The sequence below is a fragment of the Sardina pilchardus genome, chromosome 22 (assembly GCF_963854185.1).
Source record: "Sardina pilchardus chromosome 22, fSarPil1.1, whole genome shotgun sequence".
Classification (NCBI taxonomy): domain Eukaryota; kingdom Metazoa; phylum Chordata; class Actinopteri; order Clupeiformes; family Clupeidae; genus Sardina; species Sardina pilchardus.
In genome coordinates, this window is record NC_085015.1 from 12,150,993 (window position 1) to 12,160,992 (window position 10,000).

Sequence of the window (10,000 nt, forward strand, 5' to 3'; positions counted from 1 at the left end):
ACACACACACACACACACACACATATACGCACGCACGCATGCACAGACGCACAGACACACAGACACACACAGCCAGCCAGCCAGCTTTCCACACTGTCGTAGGTAAGCAGTGGAGGGAGTCTTTTTTGGGAGAGAAGTCAAACTCCAAACAGTAGCAGCAACAAATTGACAGTAACACCCATGTTGGACTGACTGATTGAAGTTCTTATGAGCAAGTCATGCCATCCAGTATTTCACATAAAAGCTGTCATTGCAGAGTTTACAGATTTTGCAAACAATACACTCAATTGTCATTGTGTGCTGATTTTCTTTTAGCTGAGCAATGAGAGGCTATGTTTTCTGCAGAGACATGTTTGTGACATTTGTTCGAATGAGGTGTGAGTCAAATAGCGTTGTTACCCCTTCAAGGTTTGCTACAGACCCCCCCCCCGTTCACACAAACTCGCTTGATCTGTCTTGCTCTCTCCTTTGGAGCAAAGAGAATTCGCTAACTCCGTCTACTCTCCATGATGCGGTGGCCGCAGCTGAAGGGCTATTGAGAGAGAGAGAGTCTCTGTTGGACTCCTGAGAGTGGGGACTGAGCAGTTGTGAGCACGTGTCAAGCCAGAGAGCTCTGGTCGCTTTTGATGCTTTCTCATGTCATAGTGATGCTGGATCAGAAAAAGGGTCTCCCCGAGACTGCTCGCGCTACTTTTTAAGAGCATAGAATCATCTACAGTAATATCTCTGGGTATGCCGAAGCATTACGATTTACTAGTACTTAGAGTGCCAAGCGAAACCATCCTCATGAATTCAGTATTTAAAGAGATGTGTCCCATTACTGTTCTCAAGCATTAACTCATTTAATTATTTTGAAAGCGTGTCACAAGACGGACGTGTTTCGGCCTATGCCATCAGTGCTTTAGTTTTACCACACTGCCAGCTGTACCCACATTGAGCACCCCAGCTCCTCTGGTTGCTAGATGGTGTTTTAGGACCCCAACGTCGTCTTCCAGGCAGCGCTGCCACCATCGACTTAAGGCGAGACACGGCAGGTGAAAGCATCGTTTTTGTGACCTCCGGTCAATCGCACATTTAGGTGTTTATTTCATGACATTTTGACTACTCGCGCCTATATATTTCTCCTAATTTTACCAAAAGTTCCCATTCTAAAGTGTCATGTACTACCGCGACCTTGATCCAAATTACATCGTGTGTGATACCGTTGGAAAGCCCTTTTCCTCCTGAATGACGCTATGCAATCCAAATATGGACATTTCCTTCGTATTAGCAACCAATCGCGAAAGTTCAAAGGCGAGTCTAGGCTTAGAACGTATCCCATTGGCTGTGTTTCAAGGCTGTTTTCTCAAAACGAGTTTCTTCTATTTCAATTTCAATTTCAATTTCAATTTAATGTCGCTTATAGAGCGCCAATACATTACACATGTCTCAAGGCGCTTTACAGAGTGTTAGACATTCAAAGAGAGCCCATGAGTAACAGGGGCAAGGAAATACTCCCTAGAATTGGAGATACATATAGGAAGAAACCTCAGACAGACCCACGACTCAAGGGCCCAACCCATCTGCCTTGGGTCAGTTACAGTACAGTCATTTGTAGTTTGAAAGTTACAATGAGAATGAACTTTCAAATAGTCCAGTGTAGGGAATAAATTGTCCATTAGTAATCCATTAGTTATTTCGGAAGGTGATGGGTCGCTGAGATCCGAGGGCCAAAGATTCGGGCAGGGAACCACAGCAGGCGATGGTAGGGCAGTCATAGGGATGTGACTTCAGGTGTGATGAGGGACAGGCACAGAGATAGTTGATGGCTGGTAATGGTTTACCTCACAGGTGAGGTATAGGGGAAAGGGAAGATAAATAGAGTGTGTTAGTATTACTGTAAGTCATATTAAGTATTAATAAGTATATCAATGGTGATATAAATGGTTATACTATAGAGGGTTTACAAAACGCTTTTACACACCTCTTTTGTGGGGACAGGTGCGTAGGAATAGGTTACCCAGTTAAACCCGAAGAGGCATCCCGCACATCGTCCACCACGCATGCAAACATCCACCCATCCACCACGCACGCAACATCCACCCACCCACAATTCCCCCTTCTCCCACTCTGAGAACATAATCTCCACTTCTGAAGCACTTACATGCGCCAAACTTTCCAGTCTTATGCCAAACTATATTTACAAGACTTTTACAGAGGGGTTTGTTGAAATATTATTCCTAACCTGATATGTATGACATTTTATGCTTAAGAACATGGCAAAAAACGATATTTCAAGGCTATTGACACTATATGCTGATTTACAAGACAACAGAAGTAGATATCCATAAATCCCTCTGTAATTTTTCTCCCATCTAATATATTAACACGATGAAAAAAGAATTTTGAACCTGGCTTTATCCAAAACTCAGATTATGTATTTTGAAATATATGCAAATTAGCGCATATTGAATGAGATAATGCCTAATTTGCATATTTAAACATTAAATTACCAAAAACTTGTAATACGTTTTTTTCTTATGTTGATGTAAGTAATCAACTGGGGAAGTTTCATAGTGATATCTGCTAGTTAAAAAAATTACCCTATTCACCTGTAGTGTCTCGCCTTAAATGCATCTAATCCTAACCCTACTGTAACCCTAACCCTAACCCGAGCCTTAACCCATGCCTAACCCTAGCACCTTCCAGGCAGTGCTGCTACCATCGACTTAAAGGCACCTAACCCTAACCCTAACCCATGCCTAACCCATTGCACTGCCTTAAAGATAACATTGGGGACTTAAAACCACTAAAAACCCTCTGGTCTGTCGCTGACACCCCAGGCACCTTCCAGGCAGTGCTGCTACCGTCGACTTAAAGGCACTTAACCCTAACCTTAACCCCAACCCATGTCTAACCCATTGCACTGCCTTAAAGACAACATTGGGGGCTTAAAAAAAATGGAGTCAAATAATGTTGTTACCCCTTCAAGGTTTGCAACAGACCCCCCGTTCACACAAACTCGCTTGATCTGTCTTGCTCTCTCCTTTGGAGCAAAGAGAATTCGCTAACTCAGTCTACTCTCCCTCTGGTCTATCAGCCCCCCCCCCCCCCCCCCCCAGCTCCCAGTGCCACTGTCCACAGTAGCCGTGGTTACGGCTGCCCAGGCTCTCCTTCCCACGTGCAGGTGCCAGTGGGATGCCATGCACATCTGCTATCCCCCCCCTCCACTCCACTCCCCCTCTCCACCATACCCCCTCCACCCCCCCTCCACCTCTCCCCCTGCGGGCTGTGGGCCGGCGTGGACTGTTTATGATTTCCCAATTAAATAAATGTAATTTAAATCATTTGCCACCTTCAGGGAGGGCCTGTAATGACGGGGCTTTGTTCGGCTCGGTTAGGCGGACGAGGAGGGGTAATTAGCGGGCTAAATTAATGCGGGCCGCCGCGCGGTGTCAGAGGAATAATCTGGGAGGCAGAGAGAGACTGTGTGTGTGTGTGTGTGTGTGTGTGTGTGTGTGTGTGTGTGTGTGTGTCTGTGTGTGTGTTTGGGAAGGGCTTTGGGGCTTGTTTGACAATTGTTTCTATCTGCTTGCTGTGTGTTGGCGGGGGTGTGGGGTGTATTTGTTTGTTTATATGTGTGTGTTTGGCTGAGTTCATCAATGGATGGAGTTCACTTTTTGTTCATTCACTGTGCGTGTGTGCTTGTGTGTGTGTGTGGGTGTGAATGTGTGTGTGCGTGCGTGCGAGCGTGTCTGTGTGCACACACACTTTCACACATCTCTTTGTGTGAGCGCTTGCGATAGAGGAGGTTTCATGTTTTCCTTTATTGAGTAAACGTTCCCTTTTATTCATCTGCGCTTTGCATAAGCAGCCGCCTACCCAAACAGGAGACGCTCACTCACTCACTCACACACTCACACACTCCCAGCTGCCCACATAACTGGCACGTGTGTGTGTCCGCGCGTCTAAACTTCAGAGGCTTGTTTTCCATTTAAGCTGGTCCCGCCTTGTGTAATAATGACACCTTAATACATGTGGAATACTAATGAAATAGCTTTGAAAAGCCTCAAATTATCCGTCTCTATAGCCAGGTGGTCATTGTGATAAAAGGAGGAAAAGGCTCCAGGGTATCATGTGGAAAGAAAGACCCGCTCGTGTTCTGTTTGAGGTCCAAATGCGACAGGGTTTAGTTGGCAGCGCTGCCAGGCTTTTTTTTCTGGTGGTTGTTAATATATGATCTCAGCAGCCAATCGCAACGCAGGATTTCTTTTGCGCGCACCTGAAGCAACATGTTGATTGACTTGAATTGAGAGAACAGCTCAGTCTGAGCCGATTTGCTTCCCATTTCCAGAGCCAGGGCTGAGTTTTTATTAAGTACACATGCACACACACACACACACACACACACACACACACACACACACACTCACACACACACACACACACACTAACACACACACACACACACACACACGCACATACACCCCGTTTTCTGACTGCAAAAGGACTGCTATTTTTGATTGCTTAAGGACTTTTTGGAGCAATTTGCTGACATGACAGCAAAGTTTTCGGATTAGGATCAAGGGACTGGACCTTTAACTGATTCTTTTATCCAAAAACCACTTCCAGCAGGAATTAGGAATATCCTATCCATCACACTGTATGTATTACCAGTGATCTGAGCCCATAGCTCTTCATGTTCTTAAAGCACTTTACTTCACCAGCTAAGCCACAGACCTTCAAGAATAGGGAGCTCGCTCGCTGTGTGTTATCATCATCATCCATAAACTTGATCCTTAAGTCCCTTACTCAGTGATCCTAGACTCTGAATGAATGGCTCCGGTAATGAACAGACATGTTTTCCGGATCTGACAGCGGCGGCGGCGGCGGCGGCTGTGATGTTGTACTCACTAATGGGAGAGCGCAGGTTGCCACGTGTTTGACTCGGGCCCGCCAGATTGGCGGAGCACATGGCAGTGAGTGTTGTTGAGCGAAGCGCGTCCTCAGTGTCTGCTGCAGCTGTTTGCCCCTCCCCCCCTCCCCCCATCCCTCCACCCTCCACCCCATCCATCTATCTCTCCATCCATCCATCCATCCCTCCACCCCTCCCTCCATTTCTCTCTATCCTCCTCTTCCTCCTGTTCCTGTTGCTGTTGCTGCTGCAGCCTCGGCTTCAGCCTGAGCGGGCCGACACTCATTTGCAACCTGTCCTGCATCAGAGTGATGGATCCTGGAGGCGCTCCAGAGAATGCCATCCTGCAAAAACAAGCACACACGCGCACACACACATATACACACATTCACACATTCACACATTCACACACATACACATACATACGCATACACACGCATGCACACGCATACACACACACACACACACACGCACACGCATGCACATAATACGCATGCATACACACACACACACACACACACACACACACACACACACACACGCGCACAAACACACACACACACAGAGATAGAAACGCAGACATAGATACACACACAGATAGAAAGACGGACGGACAGATGCTACCATGTGCGCATGCTCACACACACACGCGCGCACATTCACACACATACTCACACAGAGGCTCACTTACACATGCACCTACGCACACACTCAGACGCTGTCTCTCACACACATTCCCACGTTCACACACATGTATGCACAGTGACATGCTCACACCTGCATGCTCACACACAACGTGCTCTGTCACACACACACACGGCCTGCCACTCTCAAATGTGCACACACTCACAGAGATGCATGCACACGAATACTCAGACCCACATAGACATCAACACCTTTGGCACACAAATAGACACAGTTGGCTCTCAGAACACTCCTGTAAGAGGCAATACAGTAGTGCTCTCACAAGCCCCCTCTCTCACACACACACACACACACACACGCTCACACACACACACACACACACACACACACAGACACACACACACACACACACACACACACACACACACACACATACACAAACACACACATGACGCTCACACATACCGTACACACACACTCATACACACACAAGCATACACACACAAACAGACATACAGTACATACACACACACACACTTGTGCGTGCACACACACACGCACACACACACACACACACACACACACACACACACACACACACACACACACATACACACACACACACACACACGTGTGCGCACACTATAAATTAGCTGCCAGCCGTGCCCTTGATATTACTCCTCCTCTCCCACTGCGGGCCCTCGTGTGCTCAGGCTAATTGACCGAGTCCCCCTCGGCACAGAACCCCACAGCCCCTGTCCCCTGAGACCCACTACAAGCCCTTTAGGATGGGCACCGGCGTAGTGCACACACACACACACACGCACACACACACACACACACACACACACACAGACACACACACACACACACACACACACACACACACACACACACACACACACCACACACACACGCACGCACAGTCAGCCGCTGCATCAGCACACATATCTGCTAAACACCACCTGACACATGGCGTTAAAAATAATATGGTGTGTGTGTGTGTGTGTGTGTCTTGTGTGTGCGGGTGTAGGCGTTTTGATCTGCCCTATTGAATCACATGCTGCATTTGCTTTTGTGCCAGGCAGGGGTAGTGTGTATGTGTGTGTGTGTGTGTGTGTGTGTGTGTGATTGCACCACCGCACGTGTGTGTGTGTGTGTGTGTGTGTGTGTGCATGCATGTTTTTGTCAGTTCAGTTTCAGTCAGGTTGCTTTACATCTTGTTAGGTAGCACTGCAGAAAACATTTGTCTGCTTCCTGTCAAAAATGCTGCTGTAATGGTCCGTGTTATGAGCTGGTAGCAGCAACAGGGCAAGCTTGTGTGTGTGAGAGTGTGTGTGTGTGTGTGTGTGTTTGTGTGTGTGTGTGTGTGTGTGTGTGTGTGTGTGTGTGTGTGTGTGTGGCTTTAGGATTATTTGTGGGTGTTGTTGGATATGAGGTGATGGGAAAGATGATATTTGTGAATCTAAGTGTGTGTGTGCGTGTGCATGTGTGTGTGCTTGTTCGTATGTGTGGGTGTGGGTGTGGGTGTGGGTGTGGGTGTGGGTGTGGGTGTGTGTGTGCGTGTGCGTGCGTGTCTGTGTGTGTGTGTGTGTGTGTGTGTGTGTCTGTGTGTGTCTGTGTGTGTGTCTGTGTGTGTGTGTGTGTATATGTGTGCGCGTGCTCTCTTGTGTTGACACAGCAATAAAACCTGCACATAAACTACAGGCACTAATCGAGAAAGATGGCGATGACTCGTCTTGTTTTTCCTCTCATTATCCCCCTGCCCCCCCCCACCCCCCACCCCCTATCACCACGACAACCCGGACAGCCATATTTACACCATCTCCTCATCCTCATCTGCCCTGCTTTTGGCTAGACCGCTCTCAGAGATGGAGAGAGAGAGGGAGAGAGAGATAAAGAGATACAGAGAGAGAGAGAGTGAGATAGATACAGAGAAAGAGAGGGAGAAACAGACATACAGAGAGATAGATAGATGCAGAGCGAGATATAGAGGGAGACATAGAGATACAGAGAAAGAGAGAGAGAGAGAGGGAGAAAGCAAGGAAGGGGGAGGATGTGTTGAAAGTGGCTCTAATTCAACTCCTCAGAGCTTCAGAGTGCGACCTTCCTAAATGATATAGCAGACACGACACACAACCCCCGCGCCACCCGACACACAACAACCCCGACCCAAACAAAACAACAACCCTCCCCGAGTCGGACCTTGTCGGAGGAGAGCGTAATTACATTGACCCGGCGACGGCCGTGGCGGAGGGTTTTTCCCGTGCCGTCCCAACGGCGATCCGTTCGCCCCTCTTATATACTGCTTTAATTAACTTCTAATTGATCGCGGCGGGAGATGAATGCTTCCAGCGAAGTGGAGGACTTTGCAGGTTGCATTCTAGTTAGAGTCAGAGCCGGAGCCGGGCGTATAAAAAATGGGCGCCGCGGCTGTTTGGCCACCCTCGGTTGTTTGCGTTTGGTTTATTGCGGCCTGTTTGGGCGCCGGCGGGTTGTTTATCGTGTCCGAGGGCGGCGCAGCCGGCGCTGCCGAGTATCGGTGTGCTTGCACCTGAAATTGGGAATGACCCTGAGTCCAGGCACTGCGTTTTTTTACAGTGCAGGCCGTTGTTTACAAAATTGTTGTTTTCTTGTAAGGACCTGCATACTCAATGTTTGTCCTTGACAGGCATGGTGGTGTTTTCTTCTAAAACCTGCCATATGGAGGGTCTTGTTTTGAATTCAGCCTTAAAGTGCATCTGAAGGAGAAACTAGCACCATCACAGAGATATTCTCTTTTGTTGTTTCCCCGCACCTCTAGTTAGTGATTGGCTCTTCTAGATGTCACTCAAGCACAGGTGAAAAGGTGTTAGGCTGGTCATGGTCTAGGAAAGGGGGTGGGATGAGTTGAAGAACTGTGAGATGTCTTTGTTCAAACTTTTGGCAAATGCTGTCTTTATCAAAAGGCTTTCATCACAGCTCTAAGTCAGTGATTGGGCCTCATGGATGCCAATCAAACACTGGAGCACATGTATATAGGCTGGGCAGAAGCACAGCAGGAAATAAGGGGTGGGATTATAAAGTCTGAGACTCTCTATCTTGATCTCGACTGGTCTTTATCACATCACATAAGTGTGGCTTTAAAGTCAAAAACTCCACAGATCTCATTGTGATGCAAGTCTCATTCCACAATGCGTCTTCATACAGTCAGATGGATTATCGCTCCGAGAGCTCTCTCTCTCTCTCTCTCTCTCTCTCTCTCTTTCTCGTTTCTCTCTGCGTCTCTCGTTTCTCTCTGGGTTTTTTTTGGTCTGTGCCCGGGAGTCCCGTGGCATTTAAAGATAACAAAGGGGAGCATTATCTTGGCTAATTTTTGCTGTGACTCCCCGAGACCTGCCATCGCTGGAGCCTCCGGCGCGCGTCTACCGCCTTTGTGTCTGACGATTATGCGCTGATGAGGCTGCCGACGAGGGGTCGGGCGTGGGGGATCGGTGGGGGGGCCCCCAAGAGTTGAAAGTTCTCTCTCTCTCTCTCTTTCTCTCTTTCTCTCTCTCTCTCTCTATGTCTCTTTCGTCTCTTGTGAAGTGTGTCGTGTTTTCAAGAGGCTTCTTGACTGTAGGTTTTTTTTATTTTGTTCGTTTTTTCGGGTTGACACTCAGGACTTCGGATCGCCGCGTGTGTTTTGCTGCATTGCGGGAATCCACTTCTTGAAAAGCCTGGTATTGATCAGGTGTTCTCTTGACCAAGTTATCCTGTGTGTGTGTGTGTGTGTGTTTGTGTTTGTGTTTGTGTTTGTGTTTGTGTTTGTGTTTGTGTTTGTGTTTGTGTTTGTGTTTGTAGCTAAACCTAAGTAGTTGTACAAAGCCATGTGTGTTGTGTAGAATATCACCGAATGTGCACTTGCGAGTGTACTGTGCTCATAGTGTGTGTGTGTGTGTGTGTGTGTGTGTGTGTGTGACGTGTGTGTGTGTGTGTGTGTGTGTTCGAGCCCTAATCTAAAATCAGTAGGAGGCTAAGCCTGAAACCTAGTGGAATACAAGCCCCTGTCTCTCCCCTCGTCTATAATTCATGCCTGTGGGGACCTCAATCTCACACAGGCACACAGGCCCTGTGGCTCCTGCAGAGCAACCAAAGCAACTCCTAAAACTAGAAGTGAACTGAAGTTGTATTTAATGACTGTCACGTCTAGAGATAGCAACAGTGATCACTGGGAGGCTTCAGTGTACTCAGTCCAATAAGCAGTGTTGACGAGTTGTTGTCAGCGGCTCTGGAAGGTTCTCATGAGTAAACTATGACAGTAATAACATTTGGGAACAAGGCAATTGGAGACTTAAAGTACTTAAAGTAAACAGACATAAACCCAGACATAGACAGCCTATGTGTGAAACGTTTGTGTGTTTGTGTGTGTGTGGGGAGGGGGTGCAGGGATGGTGGTATTATTGTTTTTAGAGTGAAATGGGGGAAAGAAAGTTAATTTTG

The 10,000-nt window shown here is 47.6% G+C and overlaps 1 protein-coding gene across 1 annotated transcript in view; it reads left to right on the plus strand.

Moving 5' to 3' along the window:
- pcdh15b (protocadherin-related 15b) overlaps positions 1-10,000 on the plus strand; it is a 204,121-nt gene that overhangs the window by 102,917 nt on the left and 91,204 nt on the right.